Genomic DNA, 19,214 nt, shown 5'->3' on the forward strand with positions numbered 1-19,214 from the left:
GGCCTTCTTCCAAACAAGTAAATGCAGGAAATGGATCAAAAAGTACTTTCAATATGAGAACAGAGCAATCTAAGAAGACATCTGCCATACAAACTGTTAGGTATGCCAGCCAGCCAGCTGGCAGCCAGTTATGCCAGGGAATGAATTCCAGGTCCTAACCCTAGGATTAGATGCCAGCTGACCACTGAGGAGACTTAAGAGAGCAAAAATAAGTTCTATGTAACCAATGACAGTTAAACAGAATTAAATCGTATGCAAAATCTTGTAAGGCTTCATCAATTACGGCTACTTATTTTAGAAAATAAATAAACCATATAATAGAAAAATTAGGCTGAGCATGTTTTTTCCATGTAGTAAAGGGGACTCAAAACATGTGAACTAATGCTGGGCCCTGAAATTTTTGGCAAAACTCTCTTAGCAGGCAAGGGCATGTGCATGCAAGCATGCTGTATCTAAAATGGCTACCTCCAGTTGCTATTGTATGACTTTTTAGTACATAATCTTAAATCCTTCAAGATAGTAAGTGTTCTCTTACTGATCTGGCAAGATACTGAAGCGTATGCGTAATTTCAACCTTGTGCCTAGTCCAGCTGAAGTCAGTAGAACTATTTATGGTCTAGATACTGTTCGGCTTTGTTTTGTTTAAAAAAACCAAACAACCAACAACAACAAAAAAAACCACCACCGCAACAGAAAAAAAACCAAACCAAACAGAAAAGCCTAGCAGGTTTCTTCTTAGGAAGAAAAAATGATAAAAAAGCCACTAACTTTTTTTTTTTTTTTAATACAATTCCATATCTTCTTTATAGAGAAAGATAAGTTTTTTGGAAAACTGCTCTTACTTTCAAGTCTCATTCTTAACAGCCTTCAATGCAAAAAACAGTCTTTCCTCCAGTAGTCGGTTACCAGTGCTGTACGGGTAGTCTTTTCAAACTCTTCTTCCTCTTGGTCTTTCTTATTTCTGCCTATTTCTGACTCTGCCACATGTCCAATCAGTAAACCCAGCTTCTAGTTTTCTGTTCAGTCACCAGGGAAAAACAATACAGATCATATCACTCGCCTCTTACCTAAACCTTGCCAGCCTGGTCTGTGAGCACTACCTCTGTTGTTTCCATTATCTTTAACCCATTGTGTGTATTTAGGCATCAAATAAAATATTTTTAAATATGCAGATCTGGAAAACATGCATCTGAGAGTTTTAAAAACAATGCCTGATGAGCCAGCTGCTAGCAATTGCTTTTCAGCTATGGCATGGTATCAACAGGCTGGAAGAGATTGTGTTGTTCCAATGTTCACCCTGGTGTTTGAGAACCATGTGAGGAAAACATGACCACAAATTAATAAACTATTATGCAAAAAAAGTAGTGAAGGTCAACAGCCATCAATGCAGAGGAAATCAATCCCATCAAAACTAACTTTGTCTTTTTCCCTGGTGAGATTGTAAGTTGAGAGAAGGTAACATTGCTTGCAATGTTTGTCAACATTCAGTTGACAACAGTAGGCTAGTAACAAGGATGCTAGGGCTGACGAAAGAAAGATGTTTAAACGTATCCCAAACTAGCTTCAACCACCATGCACCGTGGTTCTATTAGTAGAACTGTAGATGTGATGCAGACCAGCTGTAAGGCCCTCTACAGAGAAAGCTTGAATTTGTCGTTGCTAGAGCTCAAACATATCCAGTGTCGGTGGATAAAGGAAAAGCAACTGAGGTCATCTACCTGGCCTTGTGCAAAGCATTTGATACTGTCCCGCACAACATCCTTGTCTCTAAATTGGAGAGACGTGGATTTGCAGGGTGGACCACTAGATGGATAAGGAATTGGCTGAATAGCCACACTCAAAGAATTGCAGTCAATGGCTCAATGTCCAAGTGATGAGTGGTGATCCTCAGGGGTCAGTATTGGGACCGGCACTGTTTAACATTTTAACACCAGTCCTTGAGTCATCACTTGATCTTGGCTGTTTTGTCCTGCCTTCATGCTCCTTTCAGAGTATTGAAAAATACCCACAGAAAACTGTCTTAGCCTTCCCTTGCTTGCACGTATTCTTCATCTGACATTGTCACTTTATTTTCCATTATCCCCCCGCCCGTGTTTTTCCCTTAGAGTGGTTAGGGATTTTTGTTTCAGTTCATCGTTGCTTTCATTATTAGAAACTTTTTTTTCGATTTCCAACTTTGCATCTTTTTTTTTTGGTAACTTGTGTCTGTCTGTTCTTGTGCCACTCTATTCCTTTAGCACATGTAGTTCTTCTCTGTTCCTATAACTTACTAGAATTTATGTTCTGTCATCCAGGTTCCATTTTATTAGGATAAACAAATTATTTGCATCTCCCTCATTATGCTCACGTTGGTAGTATGGATGAAGTGGGATTATTAGGTCAGTGATCAAAGACTGACTTGTGCAGAAACACTCCATTGCCACATAACAACACTATTTCTAAAACGAAGCACCAAATGCATCTTGGGGTGTTCCACACTTTGAAATCCAGTGTGTTCATTGACAATATAACTGGCAGGCAGCTTGATGCTAGGGGAAAAAATATCCTTGACTACATAATAAATTTGTACAACACACTTGACTTCCGTGGAGCTATATTGATTCAAGCTCTCTTAGAATTTATTGGAGAGGAATAAAGCATCAGTTTACAAAAAAAATAAATTGGCCTTCAAAATGGGCAATTTTTAAGCCAATGGTAAATTCTTGCAGCTGCTAAGAAGTTCCTCCTATTGTGGGAGGAATAGTGAAAGAAGTGGTATTTTTAATTAGACTACCTTTTCTTTCTCTGTAGATTCTTATGCTCATCGGGGGAAAATTAACGTTTTTATTTCCAGGAATTCTTGTTTCAGACTTCTCTCATGTATTTGGAGCTATTCTTAGACCACCAGAAGTCAGAAACACAGCAGCCCAATTCAAGTCTTTCAATATTTAAGTAAAATTATTTTTTGGAAGTGTATTATCTAGGACCCTAAATGATTAGAGAGCTAGAGGAAGGAACAGTTTCCATAACAGAATGCTAGAAAAAACTGTGAAGTAAAAAATTAATTCTTGCAGTAGACAACATTAAACCTGCCGCATTCAATAGTAAGTGAGCCCAGCTGGAGAAGGAATTCTTACTGTGAATTTAATTCCATTGGCCACGTGGTCATCCATTAAGCCGCTGTTGGCCATTGCTTCTTCATACATGAGCCCTTTCTTGGTAATGTCCATGTTCACTGGCACTGTGTCTGTTCCCATGTGTATGTTGAAAACTTACGTGAATCTGTGAAAGTATGGGATCTTTATACATGGGGGTGTAAATCCTAGGATAAACTGTGATATTGAAGGAGTATTATTGACTGCAAAGGAAAACATAGCTGGCTAAAATGAAACTATTTCTGTAATTTAAATAAAAATAAGTCTTATGCCCTCCTTTTCCTCTTTACTGAGATGTATATACAGCCTCATAAAGCACGTGAGACAAAGTTTCAGTTCAATCAGAAGTCTCCACTGCAATCTGTAGGAACTATGTTGTTTTACTCTAAATAAAAATAAAAATGTTTATTTAACCTCAAAAATATCAAGAACATCAACTCATGACTTGTCTGTTTTTACTGGAGATTCCTCTGGATGACTGGAAAAAGTTGTTCTGAGTTAAAAAAAGAATAGCATGTAGAGAAAGCCAAACTCATGCCAGAGGACAGTTTAAAACTGTTGAGGACGGATGTTTAGTGTGTTCTCTGGGTCAGTTTGGGGAAAAATATGCTGCTGTGACCCACTCAGAAATTCTGTTGACAGTGACAGTTACCTACTTTGTTTCTGGATAAATAGGAATGCATCGTATTGGTTAACAGTAATAGTGGTATTTAAAATTTGTCTATTTAGTCATGATGATTAACCTGTGGGCAATCAGAAATTAAAAAAAGAAGGAGGAAAAAAAAATAAAAAGAAAGAAAAAATTCCCTAGAAGCTGGGTCTCATTAAACCAGATGAAAGAAAATCAAGGCACACTTAAAAGTTTTTCACGTGGACGGGCGAAGCCCTGTGAGAACTTTCAAAATAATTCCCTTTAAGGTTGCTTTCTTAGGCCCTGCTCTAACATGGATTGGACTGGAAATAAGAGGTGTGAGTGAGGAATATGACTTGAACAGAGCACACCCTGGGGGTATTCCACAAAGGGCCCTATACTTCAATCACATACTGAAATGGGGAATTTTCAGCCTCCAGAGCAGCATAGATTTAGGAAAGTGCAAAGTGTGCTGCCTTCTAGGACAACAAGTGTTGTAATGTCCCTATAAGTTCACCATCATACCCTGTACCTTTCTTTTAAAAAGCGTCAGCTGTTTCTGGATTCCATTGAATCTTCTATGAATGATATGAAGGTGGTAAATCATCAAATAAGTGATGGCAGAGTAACTTAAGCATTATAGAACTAGGAAGAAGTCAGTAAGATATTTGTGTGAAAAAAGAGATGAAACCGTTCTCATTGTAGTTGGCAGTACACACAAGGGAGAGAGAAGGGTCTGTAGGTGGAGGTTTCAGGTTTTTTAGCAGCACAAAGGACAATTGGCTTGAGTTCCTCAAGAGGCACCCTGTAGAGTGCCAAAAATATATTTGGCTAAAGTTGCAGCAGCTGCGGAACACTGTTCAGTTGTCATGGGTTTTACAGAGGCTGGGAAATGAGACTTAGAACCAACAAAGTTGAGGGCCCTCAGAATGGCTGTTCTGCTCCCAACAGATGTGCTGGGGATCACAGCTGTTGGGAGTCAGGGAATGTGCTGGAGCTGAGTAGTTCAATGCGTGAGCTGAGAGCAGAGCTGATAAAGTGATTCTGTCTGGCCTGTGGTGTAGATTATGCAAGTGCTTAATAGGCAAATGGGGAAACTGCCTCCCTGTATGGGTTCTGCATGTGGAAGCAGCGTATGGTGCTCGGCGGGGATGTCCTGAGGTAATTCTCTCATGTTCAGTAACTATCTGGTATGTGGCCTGCAAATTACCATCTTCTCCGCAGAGGAAGAAGGTGCCTAGAAAGCAGCACCTGGCTTAAAATCAGACTGGAAACATTCATCACATCAGTATTTAAAAATCCAGAAATAATAATAATAATGCCTTGTTGACGGGGAAATAGCGGCTCTAATACCTGGAGAGCCATCTGTGAATTACTGTTAACACCAGAAAGCACAGGTTAAAAGAAAAGCCACAACTTAATTATCGAGAGAATGTGTATAGAGATATGTGCACATACCCATAGTCAGAAGTGCCGAGGCTCTGGCATGCTGGCCTGGGGAGAGAAGGAAGAATCCCCGGTATCATCGCTAGCTTCTGGCCCATCTCCCCTCTCGGGCCTGAAATCCACCAGCCTCTAACTTATAGGTAGCTGTAGAGTACTGATCCTCCAGGATAGCATCAGCTATTCTGAATCCTACCACTATGTCCTGAAAGATTCTGTCTTTACAAAACTTTTCCTGACATTAGTCTTCCCATGCCTGTTTGAAACTACTTTCTTACTAACAGTTCTTGGAAGGCGCAGGCAGAATTAATGCAGAAAAGACCTGAATGTTTTCTGCCTGACCTTCTGTCAATGTGGATATGCATCTACTGTAATTACACCTTCTAGACCAAATCTGCATCTGATCAAAACCCATAATGGAAACAGAGGTGCAGTCATATCCCAAAGTAACGGGTATCAAATTGACCTGGGGGAAGGAAACATTGCGGGCAAGAAGTTTCTTATTGTTGACACAAATTTGACAGCTTGCACAACAGTGGAAGAAACTAGCAGAACCCAAACACACACCAAATAACCAATGCAGCTAATCCCCCGTGATAAAATGTATCATTTAACGATCTACTTAAACTGCAAATTTTCCTTAGCCTGAAAAATCCTGAATCTCCTGTAGGATGGTGCTGTATAACCTAAATATCTTGCTTGCGAAAAACCATCAGTTCTGTCTTTAGGGCTGTCTACATTGACTTAACCAGAAGTTCTTTTAGTTTTCCGTAGAGGAATGGCTCTTTGATGAATATGTCATCTTCAAACTGAGGCAAAGCACTTTCCAGACTATTGTTGACTCCTGCAATATGGACTGCCTGCTTAAATATCTTCTACTGGAGGCAAGGAAATACAGACTTTGCATTAGACTAAAGGACCCAAGGAGACTTGTCGACTTATTGATTTTACAATATCGGGTGTAGTTACCGCATTTGTTCTTTAATTTGGCACTCCAGATATCAGCCACTACCAAGAAGAGAAATAACTGTAAGAGGCTGATATTTATAGTGATACTCTGCTCTGTCCAAACAACAGCCTCCTTTATCACGAAACACTGACCTCTGCAAAAGCAGTTGACTCGTTGCTACTGTCTGAAATAGCAGCTTCCATTGAACACACCGCTCCAATTGCTATAGACAAACCGTACTGAGATGAGGCAGGAGGGAAGGCCATAAGTGAAGGAAGACCCTTCTTTGTCCACGTAGTCACTGTGACACGGGGATGCCCTTTGAAAACCCTGGGAAGAGCTTCCTGCTGACACTAACAGTGCAAAGTAGCTTTCCCACCGGGTGACATTTGAATACCCAGAAGCATTCGCAACTGCAGGAACACTGCGGATTTCCCTTGACTCGCTTAAACTCTAAGAAAAACAGCTTGAAAGTGATTAATTTGTGTAACCTGAGAATATAGTTTTAAAAGGGTAAGGCAGCTCAGAGCTGTGTATTCTTACTCACTCTCACCTGTGCGTAGTACAGAGTGTCTGATTTATACACCAAAGTGTATAAATAGACGCCTGTTATCGGAAAGCATGGCAAACACTCCAGTCATATCAGTACTGGTGTGGCTTACTCCTTAGCACGCTAGCTCAACTTGTTTTTATTATTAAACAGACATCGTCCTTAACTGTTTCGTTAGCAGTGTTGCACAGCTCTCCTCTAAGGGACCATCTACACATTTTCATAGAAGTTTTATAGCCTTAATTCAGAGCTGGTGATAAATAAAGCTGTTCCCAAACTTAGAAATACCGAGAGCCAAGAATCACAGTTTATCAAATCTCCAAAATAAATAAAGCATGTGTCAAACTTGCCTATCCATTGGCAAAGGGATGCCATGAACACTGGTGTCTGATTGTTGATAAGAGAATGTGGACATTGTGAAGTGTTGACTGATACCAGCACTCAAGGGAATGGAAAAGAGAAAGTTGTGTAAGATGCAAAAATGTATCAGCTGATATCCCAGTAGGACTTCTTTTTTTTCTGGTTCTGTGAAGATATCCTTCTGACAGATAGCAGAGAAGAATAACTCTCAAACTTATGGCAAAATGAGTTTTAGGAGTTTTATTCTAGTAGTTTTGTGGAGTTGCCGTGAGCAAAGCTTTTGTAAAGTGCACGCCAGGTCTGGTTCCCTTGGCTTTTATTTTTGTGGTTATGGATACTTTTCACCTTCAAAAAAGTATACCCTTGTTATCTTAATTAGGCCATCTAAGAGCTGATGTAACAGAATTGATAGATACTGTGCTCTTTGGCTTGTTCTTTACTCTGTTCCTCATCCATAAATGAGGGTAGTTGCATTCAAAAGGGAGGATTTTTCCTTCTTGGGTTTTTTTGTTTTGTTTTGATTACCTTTGAATACAGCTCAAGGCTTCTCTTTTCTTCTTACTTCTTCCTCTCTAAGAATTGTACTTCTTGTACGCATAGAATATGTCAGCTACTCATTCTGTTGCTAGTAAATCAGCCAGGATCATTTCCAGTAACAGAGGCCATGTGCCATGATGCACTAGCACTGGTATCCCACAATTATAAATAGATTCTTGCATGGACTTCAGAAGGGTAAGTAGATATTCAAGATTACTGCAGTCATATAGGAGAAGAATAACAACTCTAAAAACTAATGCCAGGACCCAGCGTTTGGTTATTCAGAGGGCTGTTTTTTCTCTCAAAGGGCTTGGCTTGTGTAACTCTTCAAACATTTCTTAATTTATTTTTTTTTTTAGTTTTATTTTATTTGTTTTCCTCTGGCACATGGACGAACTGCTGCTACCCAGTATGCGCTTTAGTGGTATTACTAGTTTTCAGGAGGAAAAGGAAAAGTTTCACTGTTACGGTTATTTCTGGTTTTCACGTTGCTGTGCTCTTTTCACAGCTTCTGTCCCCACGTATGCACAGCTCTGTGATGTGTGTATAAGAAGCCTCCCTGTATTCTGCGTAAAAGAAACCTGCTAGTTGAGTCGAGTAAGAATCTTTTCAGTCAGAGGGACTCAGCAAGTATTTGAAAATATTTCGTCTGGGCCTTCTTGAGTGCAAGAGTTTTTGGCTGTATATAAAGAACATGGGTACTGCTTTTAAGAAATGCAGTCGTAGAGTCAGAAAATGGTACTACTTGCTGTGATGTAGATGCTAAGCCTGACCAAATGGAGTTAGTTGTGCATAGGCCTTGCAATATGTTTTACATCGGATTTTTTTTTTATTTTTCCCAAATACATTTTACGCAGTTTTCTGAAACTCCTCCTCCTCCCTCCCTGCCATCTTGCAAGACAGAGCAAGCCAGGTGTGCGTCTGTAAAAATCTCAGAGTTTTTCAGAGTTTTTCTGACTTGGGGATTTAACAGCCAACTTCTAGTGAATCTTGATGTGACGCTTTAAACCGTCTCCCTAACCTGCAGCTCTCTGCGCTGCCTCTCTGCTGGATGTGTCTGCCTCTGAAGCGCTTGAGCCTCACCCATTGTAAGACAAATCCCAGTATTTCAGCTTTAAACACTGATGAAATAGTGTGTGCCCCCTTCTCATAAATCAAATTTGTCAGTAATAGGTTTGGAAAGATGTAACCAGGGCTAGTAGGGTAGGGCTTAAAACCACCACAGCCATATTTGCCTTTTACTAAAACCTGGGACAGTATAAGCCTCCTGAACTTTGTTCTGCAACAAAACCAAAAAGAAGCAGAAGCCTCACTGGCTGTATGGATGACAAATAAACACAGGGCTTGTGTACTCACAAAAGAGGAGTTTGGTTTCGGCTAAAGAAAATTGCCGTGTCACACTTCCCAAGGGCTTGATCTCCCGTCTTAATGGATGCATTACATTGAACAAATCCTTAAAAGGTTCTTGGCCTGTACACACTATTTCCTATTTTTCAAGGATACGTCAAGGAAGACTACATTTTAGTGAAACGTTGTTTCTTTTTAGAAATTTTGGGTTGATTTGTATGAATGTAATGAAACATCCAGGCTGCAAAATAGAACATATTTAATTTGATCTCCCCATGTAGCCAATGTAAATTTTGGAGGGCTACAACACAAAGTGACAGCGTTATACCTGTGTGTTTGCTCAGCACTCCCACTTGTAAGGCTCTGCTTTCAACTCATTATTACTTGTTAGTTTTTAACCATTTGGTCTTGGCATTTTCATGACACGTTTCCCCAGCAAGTGTCAGTATTGGGCTGAATCAAGCTTTCCAGAAATGGCAAAAATGATTCAGCTCTCTAAGATAGGAAGGGGAAAAATATATTTTGCCCGTGTCCAGAAAATACTTCGTAGCCTCTTCAGCAAGCAGTTCTTGATTTCAGGAAAAAAAAAAAAATAATTAAATAATTAATTGGATACAGGAGTTGTTGTGGTGTGAAGGATTTCCCTTATTTCTGATTTGAGGGGGAAAAAAAAAAGTATGCTGACTAGTGACTTATGAGCATTTGTCATCTTGAATTGGGATCTTATGGGCAAAACAGAGGATGCTTTGAAATCGAACGTCTGTGTGTCCATCCCCATCTCCCCTGGGGTACCTGGGACCACTCGTTTATCTAAAATGCTTTTCAGTGGCATCCTCAGAGCACGCATCATAGCCTCCATAAGAAAGGGAGCCTTCTCTGGGGCCGAGGGAGCGTTTGCCGGTCCCGGCGGTGGGGATGGGGGCCGCCGGCAGCCGGAGCGTTCCCTTCCCGCTGTGTGGCGGCGCTCCCGTCCCCCACTAGATGGCGCCCTTGCTCCGCGCCGCCTCCGCCGGGGGCAGGCGGGCGGTCAGCGGAGCACGGAGCTCCCACCCCCGGGCAACCCCCGTCCTCCTGGGGGCGAGCAAGGAGCCGCTCGATGGCCGCGCACGTGGAAGCAATTCGCGGACCGAATTTCCAGGGAGGGAGGCCTTTCAGAGCGCACCCGCGGAACTAAGGTCACACGCAGGCTGCTGGCGCCTCCGACAAAAATACCGACACCCCCCCACCCCCCCCCGCCATGCAGGGTGTCACCAAGTGGAAGTTGTTCCCAGAAGCGCTGTTGCAGCTGGTTTTATCTGGAACTGTAGTGGTTTGGAGGGAGAGCTCCCGCCTGTGGACAAAGCCTCTCCAGTCTGTGCCCTCCGCTGAGCTCACTATGTCTGAAGACCACAAATGGAACTCATGCACTTGATTCTCTTCTTACCGGAATGAAGTATGATGATTTCAATGCGGGGAAAATTAGTCATTACTGTTTAACAAGGTTAATCTTGCATTTCTTGTTAGCCCAGCCCAAATCTTTGACAGAACTTTGTGCTGCCACCGCCTCTAAAGTAACATGTCAGGTTACGGTTCCCAAACTGGTACAAAATGGGTTACACTTCGATTCAGCTTTTTGAGGGTTTGTCTCTTCCCTGTAAGTGCTTGAAGACTACATAGATTAGTTTATCTATAACATATTGCGTTCAAAAATCTGGATTAACAAAGCGTTATTAAGGCTGCAAAATCAAGCACACATGTTAATTTAACATTGCCTGTGCATCCTGTGCTTTCTCCTTTCTACAGAAGTAGAAATAGTGTTTATGTATACAAACGCACACCGCCTTATTTTTGCCATGTAAGCATGTTCTTTCTTCTTCAGCTGGGATGGTCTTTACTTCATCAGCATTCAATGCTTCGTTTTATCTTCATTGAAAAAGATGAGATACTATATTCATATTCTGTGATGATGACTGAATTAGTAATTTCTTTGTGTATACTTTTGCAATACTTTAGAATAGCCACATAAAATCAAGCAGTGTTACTGGGCAACCTGGGCAGTGTTGTGAGATGAAGTTTAACATTGCCAAACTGATATTAATTTTGGTGGTCACAGTGAGATGTCTCGAAAATGCTTTTCGAAGCACTCTGCATATTTATACCCTATTAGGTATTCATTATACTACATTAAACTTTGGCTGAAACTGTGAGTACTCCGCAAACTTGGCCAGATGTTTCACATGGGACATGTAAGAAGTGAGAGAATTAGTGATCGTCGCGTTAGTTAAGGTTTCCATTTGGAGTCCTGCCTTGTGTTATGTACAGAGGCAGACACAGGATCTCATTCTTCAGGTAGCATTCAACCGTCTTGGCCCTAAGAATACACTTTTTTTTTCTCCATACAGTGATCTCCTTAATCTGCCATCCATCTTCTGCGTTATTTAAAAAAACAAGCACCAATAGCGAAAACAACAGAAAAAGAAATGTGACAAAATTATAAGGACCATAGCGGTCTTGGCTGTGCAGCTGTGATCACTGTAGAGAAATGTACATCACAAGGAGTACGCACGGAAGAGAGCACATTATGACGGAACAGGGATTTGTAATTTTGTTACTGCTTATCTTATGAATTTCTTTACTCGCAAGCATAATATTCTTTTTAATATTTTGTGTAATTCCCTAGGTTTTTACCAAAGCTAACTGAAAACACCAAACTAGATTTTTTGGAATCATAACAACACCCACAGGGGTCATCAGCAAGATGGCAATCTTTGGATGCGCCTGACAGCTGTCTGCTACTTGAGCTGACTGTGTCATCGACGGCAGTAGCAGAGAGTTGGCTTTTATACTGACTGTCAGTCGAAAGGAAGAAAGGGTGTGCATCCTGTCCAGTCCCTGACCTCTTGCTGGGAGTCGAGAAATTTTCCCATGCCATCCAAATCCCTGGGAAGAAAGTCTTGGCCGATTGACCGGCTCCTCAAAGACCGAACCTTTCTGTCCTTGTGTGACTATTCCTCATTTCCCTGCTTTAGTCTTCCACCTCATCCTCCTCCCTGCCACTCCATTTGGTCCCAATATTCTTCTTCCTTGAATCCTTCATCTCGTTTCTTTGTTGTTCGTAGCTGCCTCAGCACTCTCTCCAATTCCCTGGCTCCCCCCTGGTTCAGTTCTCTCTGGTTTGCTGTCTTCTGAGCCCAGCACTCTCCGGGGTTAGATTAGATGAGCTGGTATCACTTCAAAACCGACAAGTTTCCTGTTACCTCCTGATTACTCCTGATGGCAGGCTCTTACCTGCCCCTCTGCTCGCAGTTTTCATTTCCTCCACTTCCCGTACCAGCTTCCCTCATCCCATCCTGCATAACAGGGTCCATTCGAAGTCGTGGAGCCCTTGGCCATAGGGTATTTTCCTGAACATAACCTCCCTGCAAACCGAGTTATTGTCCTGCCTGTATTTAAGTTAGGTTGGTTTTATCTTCAGATCTGATGAACTTTACCTGCTTTCTTCCAGTGTACTCTTTCAGGAAAGAAGTTCTCGGAGAAGGTCCCTACATAGCTGTTGAATGAGAAGGGAGTGCAGTCGAGGACTGTCTTACGTTCCGCTTCAAAATTTATAGTTAAATCATCTTGGTTGTATTATAAGGAGGCAGAAAGTGGACAGCCTGTCTTCCAGCTCATTCACTTCAGGGCTAGATGTCACAGAATCACGGGGTTTAAGTCCAGAGGGGATAATCAAATCATCTTCTTTGAACTCTCACATGCTGCGAGCCCTTATTTCACTCCCTTAATATATATTGTATCTGATAAATTGAATTTTGACACTGAGATGATCACGGCTTCTTAAACAAGGATTGGAAAGCCTGAGGAAAAACACACACGCACGCACACTCAGATGGGAAACAACGTGAATTACTGCCTTTGTCAATATGATGGTGTTTTTCTGAGAGCTGACATGATGGCAGTGTGTAATACAATTATAAACTGAATAAACAGGTGATGTTATAGTATGTATATGACACTTCCTGTCACATTTCTTGCTGCAGTACTTTCTTTTGCACTATTTTCTTCCAGTCCATTGAGACGTAAGATATGAAAATTCTACTACTACTTTGAGTAGTTACACAGTTTTCTTTTTTATACCAGCAGAAATGAGGAGTAAACTTAATTCTCGTTAAGGTGAATTTTATTTGATCCTCTCCTAAACAGAGTTGAGTGCCATTTAAATACTCCATTATAAACCTACAGATATTACCTGAAAATGCATAAAAGCTAAGGATTGTGATTTGGCTAAACTTGAGTTACTCATTGTTTGTTGACTTAAATCAACAATGAGAATATGGGTATTTTACGTGGAAAAGCCTTACAATAGTTAGACATTGAAGAGTGGAGTAAGTTAATCTAAGAAGGCCTGATTTGTATGGTTTTATGCATCGTGCCCAGACAGTCTAACTGATTTCCAGAATTTATTTTCTCTTAAAGCTTATCGTGTTTAGTTTAGAAACAATTTCACTAATGCTAAGTGCACTAGCACACACTGTTATCAGCTCAGGAGCTGTGCTGTTCAAGTATTTTGTCTTTGAAATATCCTAATGTTTTTGAACTCTTTCAGTAACTTCTATTTTAAAAAAATCATCTTCAGAAACAACTTCCAAAATAAGGAAGAAACACACAGAAGTTTGCTAGCTTTGTAAAAATAACAAAAATTACTTCAAAAATCTAAACAGGCCCAGTGTTTTGGATGTATAGAGGAAGGTGATGGCTGTGTTTGAGTTAGTATTATTATTTCTCTTCTTTTGAAAGAGCACCTGGAGACCCCATTTGCGACCAGCTCCCTACTGTGTATTGCACATACACATAATAGCCTCTGGTATGCAGGAGGTCAGACGAGAAGGTGTTCTAGTCCCGTCTGGCCTTAGTCTATGAATAATAGAAGACATTTGCTGCCCAATGTTTACAATGAAAATAGACTTGGCAGATGGTAAGGAAACATGGAGATACTCTGAATTCCCACTTTATAGCTGGATAACTGAGAAACTGAGAGGCAACTTGCCCGGGGTCACAGAGAAAGTTGAGTTAGTACCAAGAATTAGATTGAGCACCAAATAAATGGCTTGGCCACAAGCCTGGCCTTTCTTTTGCAATCTCTAGCAGTTAACAGAGTGATCGGTGCAGAGGCTGGATACTATTGCTAGCTCCTCTGTAGTTCCTTTTGGGAAAGGAATACTGCTATGAAGCAATCTTCGCAATCTTCACTTGAAAAGGATGTACCGAGACCCAGCCGTTGGACTGACTGTAAAAGTTCTGGAGCAGGACTTTGCAGTTCCTTCTCAGCATGCTTAATGAGGACAGGAAATAATCTCATGCTGAGCAACTATTTTCACTGCAAAGAAGATGGAGTCATAAGCGCATTTAGCAAGCCAAATAAGCGAACTTTAGCAGGATGTTTTAGGTGTAAATTCACGTCGGGGACTTACGGTTCACCTAGGTGCCTGCCCTTTGGACCACCTGTGTCCAAATTTTAAATCTTCACAAGTTGCTACTCAGATGGACACTGGACTTTCCCAGTTTCTACGTCTGCCTGCATTCATTTACATTAGAAGCCCTAGACTTCTAAAACTGATTCGGATTATGATCTGAACTGCCTCAAATGAGACAGTACTGGAAAGGCACATCTCCAAGGATTCTCACTGTTCATAAAGTCGGGGTTTCCCTGCCTGTCCCAGATCCTGTGCTCTGCCTTCTGTTGTTCTTAGAGCAGGCTCTGCAAAATACATGACAGAGGGAAGCAAATGCTGCTTTCTGTTCAGCTGCTCAGTGGTTGCGATATTTGCCCAGGAAAGCTGGAGTTTGGTCTGACTAAATGGGTTTAGAGCTGTGTCCCAGAAGAATGCTCTAGTCACTAAGCTATAGCTGTCTGGCTTGAGGCCATGCTCGCTTCCCTTTATTTGCCACAAAATACAGTGGGTTTCCCGCTTATTATGCTGGACTTTTTTTGAATCTCATTCCTCCACGTACCAGCATAAGGAACACGGCAGCATTTCACAGGGATGACCAAGTGCCCCAGTACCTGCAGTCGCAATGGCTTGCTCCCTATTGCTAAACTCCTATCAGTAGCTTAACCTGCCCGAATTCAAAACTGTCTAACTGAAAACTAGTGACCTCACTTTTGCTGATTTTTACGAAGTTTCCTTCCTGAGCGGTGGAGAGAAACCGGTGAGCGCTCTTAAAGATTTTCAAAGCATAAGAGAGAGCACAGAGGGGAGCGCTGATTTCCCACTGGCTTGTGCAGAGAATTTCCCGTGCCTCGGGTTCCAAAATGTTAACTGGAAACAATACACCCCTACACGAGGGAAGGCACAAAAGAGGAATATTTGTTATTCTTCTACACATATGCAAATCTAGAAAAATCATCTGGAGAGATGAATGCTGTTGTAATAGCTGTGCTAACCCCGAATGTTTTCAGGTATTTCACATTCTGTTCCTGCTGCAGAGGAAGAGAGCTGCTGCTTTTTTCTCATTTCAAATCCTAATCTTATGTCATGCAAGTCTAATTCACGCTTTACAGCAAAGATTTCTGATGTAGTGAGAAGTGAAAATGACAGTGAAATTTCCCAATATTTCCTCATTTGCTTTGCCTGGACCTAATTGCATCTGTTACTGCCTGAGTTGTATGCAGTCTCTAAAGCTGCTTTTCCTCCTGTGTACTTGTGATCTTTTTAACATTTATTTCTCAAATCCCTGCAAATTCTGGAAAAGGGACAAGAGCTGAGATGCAGTTAGCAAAAGGTGCCTTAAAGATGAAATATGGGGTGTTGAAATTCTGCATGTCCCAGACCACAGAAGTAACCAGGGAAAAAACTTCTTTCACCGTTTCTCTTAAAATGCATGTTCTCACATTCAAACCAAAGTAAAATCTCTTCGTATCACAGTAGCAGTGGAGCCAGAGTAGAAACTCAAATAAGCGAATGCCCCAATTTGCAATTTTGAGTAATCTCGTTTTGGATTTTTTTTTTTTCTGCTTTGCTCTCAGCTGACATGCAGGACTTCTTTGCAAAGCTGAAGCAAAATCAGTGCTTCTTGTTCGATAAAGATGTGAAGAGTTGTTTTGCACAAGAAAAAAAAAAGGCTTTACTTTCTCAGCCTGTGCACTCAACAGATGCTGGTCTTAATGGGTAACATATTTTGGGATTTATTATTTGTAAAGAAAATATTAATACCAAAAAAAAAATAAAATCCATGTGGAAATCCCCTTTCATTTTTCATGCAGTCAGAGGTGACTAAGCATTGTACTAAGCTACTTGTCATTTGATTCAAAGCGTGTTTTCCTATTTGCTTCAGTGGAAGCATGCACATAGAGGTTGCGTAGATGTTATCATGGAGATTTGCATGTATAACTGATTTCATTCTACATTAAGGATGTAAATAAAACCAAGAATAATTTGAAGAATACAAAGATATAGCTGCAGTATGTACAGGTTTACATATATTAATATATATTTGACACATTGACTCCTGCTTAAGACACAAGTGAGTCAACCATTGCGAAGCCGGCAAGGGCTTGGAGCAGTGATTTAAGGTGCACGTACTGTTGTTCTTCACTCCTGTGGAATGCCTTTGGGAAAATATTGTACATAATTCAACTGACTTGTGTAGTTTCAGTTGGACCTAGTTAGTCTGTGTGCCTGGATGCTAAAGAAATGTGGGGGGAAGATTTGCATTCAATTAACCTTAATGCATTAAAAAAAAAAAACAAAAAACAACAAGCAAAACCAAACACTTCTTCATCCAAATAATGCTTAACTTATTTGGACTACATATTTTTGCTTTCAAAAACTGGTATGCAATTCAGCACCAGACGGTTTGAGGGGTGTTAATGATTTTCAAGATTGTGTGATATTGAGGTTTTCAAGATTGTCTGGTTGTTCTTAAACTGTTGGAAAAAAAAAAGTACAGAAACATTATTGAGCATGTATTCCATTTCTAGGAGAGGGGGAAAAAAAGAGGAAATCTATTATTTAAGAAAGAAATACAGCCAGTGTGATAAAAGTGCCTTCCCACGTCTTCTGGCCAGGTGCTACGTGCATATAAATGTTTCACGTTAAGCTTTAAGATCAAGGAATAGTCTGTGGGGAACCTTGTTTCCTGGAGATCTGCTTGCTGGAGTAGCTCCCAAGTACTGACTTCCCATTTTTTATTTGGTTATTAAGGATGAAAGGCTACATCATTTTCTGGAATAGCAGTTCCTTGCATGCCATTATCTTTGTCCACAGCTATGAAATGTGCATTTCCATAGGTTCTTGTGGATCCTTAGCCTAACTCAGCTTAGCCACTATCGCTGCTGCTTGATGTATGTTTAATTCAAAGGATCACCTTTATATCGTGTTGTAGAGTGAACAAAAGATATATGATTTCATTAGTTGAGAAACTGTCGTTTTAGATACAGCTCAGTATAATGGGTCTCCAGCCTATGTAATGCAGGGCGCTCTCTGTTACTACTCAAAAGGAAACTTTGAAAGTCTAATTTTCTGACATAATTCACTCTGGGCACTGTGTGTATGTATACGCAGCCTTACACGTGCAAATTGCTAGTATGAACGTTTGCACACTATCAAATGTGTACAGAACCAGTAGAAAAAAATGCGATTGAAATCCATTTGTACTCAGTTTGCATGTGCAAATCATCCATAGGGCTAGAAATTCCAGCACTTACCTTATTTATCACAGCTACCCTGCATAAATATCCCTTCCAAAAAGTCAAAGGCTTATTTTTAAAAAGACAGGCACAATGAGCACAGATGTTTAAAATATCCATATACCAAGCTTAGCAAATAATGTTTTGGCTTGGAAAAAATCCTGTTTTAACTACTGTATTTTGTTATTAGCTATTTTTCATATTTTTGGTAAATGCTATTAACAGGAATGTTTGTGAAGTTCAAATAAAGCACTTTCATTAACCTTTTCTTTTTAAAAAAAGTAATAAACAATTTAAGCTAAACAATTCTTGCAAAATCTTGTTACCAATACAAATGACAGAAGTTTTGCTCAGTCAAATGTAACAGATCACTGTAAGATGGTAAATGGTAATAGCCTTTATACAGAGGTATCGAGGAAAGCACAATAAACGCCGTAATTTAGAATAAAACAAAGCCCTGCAAAACTGAACGAAACCTGGTAATTCACCAAGGGTAAAAGTAAGTATGGGGTGTTTTTTTTTCTTTTCTTAGGGATGAAGGATCCAACCTATAGATCTTTCTCTTCCTCTGACCTGCCTGCTTCCGTCTCATTCTTTAATGTGTTTGAAGGTACTTCTGATTCATCGGGAGGCCTGAAAACAGGTGTCACGGAGTTGCTTGGCAAAAAGCTAACAAGGGCAATCTACTGTCTGGAGAGTTTATGCTCGTGCATTTTCTCTGACATGACACTCATATCAAATATAAACTTAACAAGGACTGATCTATATTCTGTACTCTTCAGATGTTGTTATGGAATCTATTTCCTGCTGACTCTAGGGAAGAGTAATTGTGTTCCTCAAAACCAGCCACGTGGTTCATATGGGGTAGAAAAAGAAAACATGTATTTGCCTATACCTGAGTTTTGTTTGTGGGACCCAGAAGCCTATATATATATAAGTATATCTCTGAGTACATCTGTATATAAAACTCATACTTCTAACTCTTCTGAGACAGACATACAGGCATATAAATGCTATGATCTTTCTCTGAGAGATACAAACTGATTTCTAATACATGTACCCTTTTAAACACCAAGAACATGTTAAGGAAAGAAAGGAACATTCATTTTTAAGTAAACATAAATGGTAAAGCAGAAATAATAATTCTAAATATTTTCTATTTTTACATTAAATTCACTTTAGCTCTGATGCCCTCTCTCTTGTTTGCTGTCTCCAAAACTCCCGTGACTGTGTTTTTTCAGTAGCTACCTAGAAAGGATAATTCAGCTTTCTAAAAATGGAAGACAACCTTTCATTCTGTATAAATATGATTAAGAGGAATTTCCACGTGGCTGTATGAAGGCAAAAGGAAGAAAAGCAAGCAAGCGCAACTCTTTATCGTCTTCACAACAAAACGAGACTAAACCACAAGGCTTTGCTATTTTCTTATCTAGTAGTGGTGTGTATCATTTTTGAATGCTTTTGTCAGACTTTCTTTAAAAAGTTTTACATCAGATAAAAATTTCTTTTTAGAACTTGGTCTTCCTTTAACATAATGCAATATGTATGGAGAAAACATCACCGACTTTTAAAGCAAAATAACTGGTTTTGTTTAAGTT

General features: G+C 40.3%; 1 protein-coding gene across 5 annotated transcripts in view; it reads left to right on the forward strand.

The window, feature by feature from the left end:
* Positions 1-19,214, forward strand: part of TTC29 (tetratricopeptide repeat domain 29) — a 279,336-nt gene that overhangs the window by 45,328 nt on the left and 214,794 nt on the right. For 2 of the 5 annotated variants that reach the window (XM_074588975.1, XM_074588984.1), the window contains exon 1: positions 7,775-7,799. The exons of the other annotated variants lie outside the window; for them this stretch is intronic. The gene's annotated coding sequence lies outside the window, so the exon portion shown is untranslated. Of the gene's footprint in view, positions 1-7,774; positions 7,800-19,214 lie in introns of those variants that run through there. 5 annotated transcript variants of the gene reach the window in all.

The sequence above is a fragment of the Larus michahellis genome, chromosome 5 (assembly GCF_964199755.1).
Source record: "Larus michahellis chromosome 5, bLarMic1.1, whole genome shotgun sequence".
Lineage (NCBI taxonomy): Eukaryota > Metazoa > Chordata > Aves > Charadriiformes > Laridae > Larus > Larus michahellis.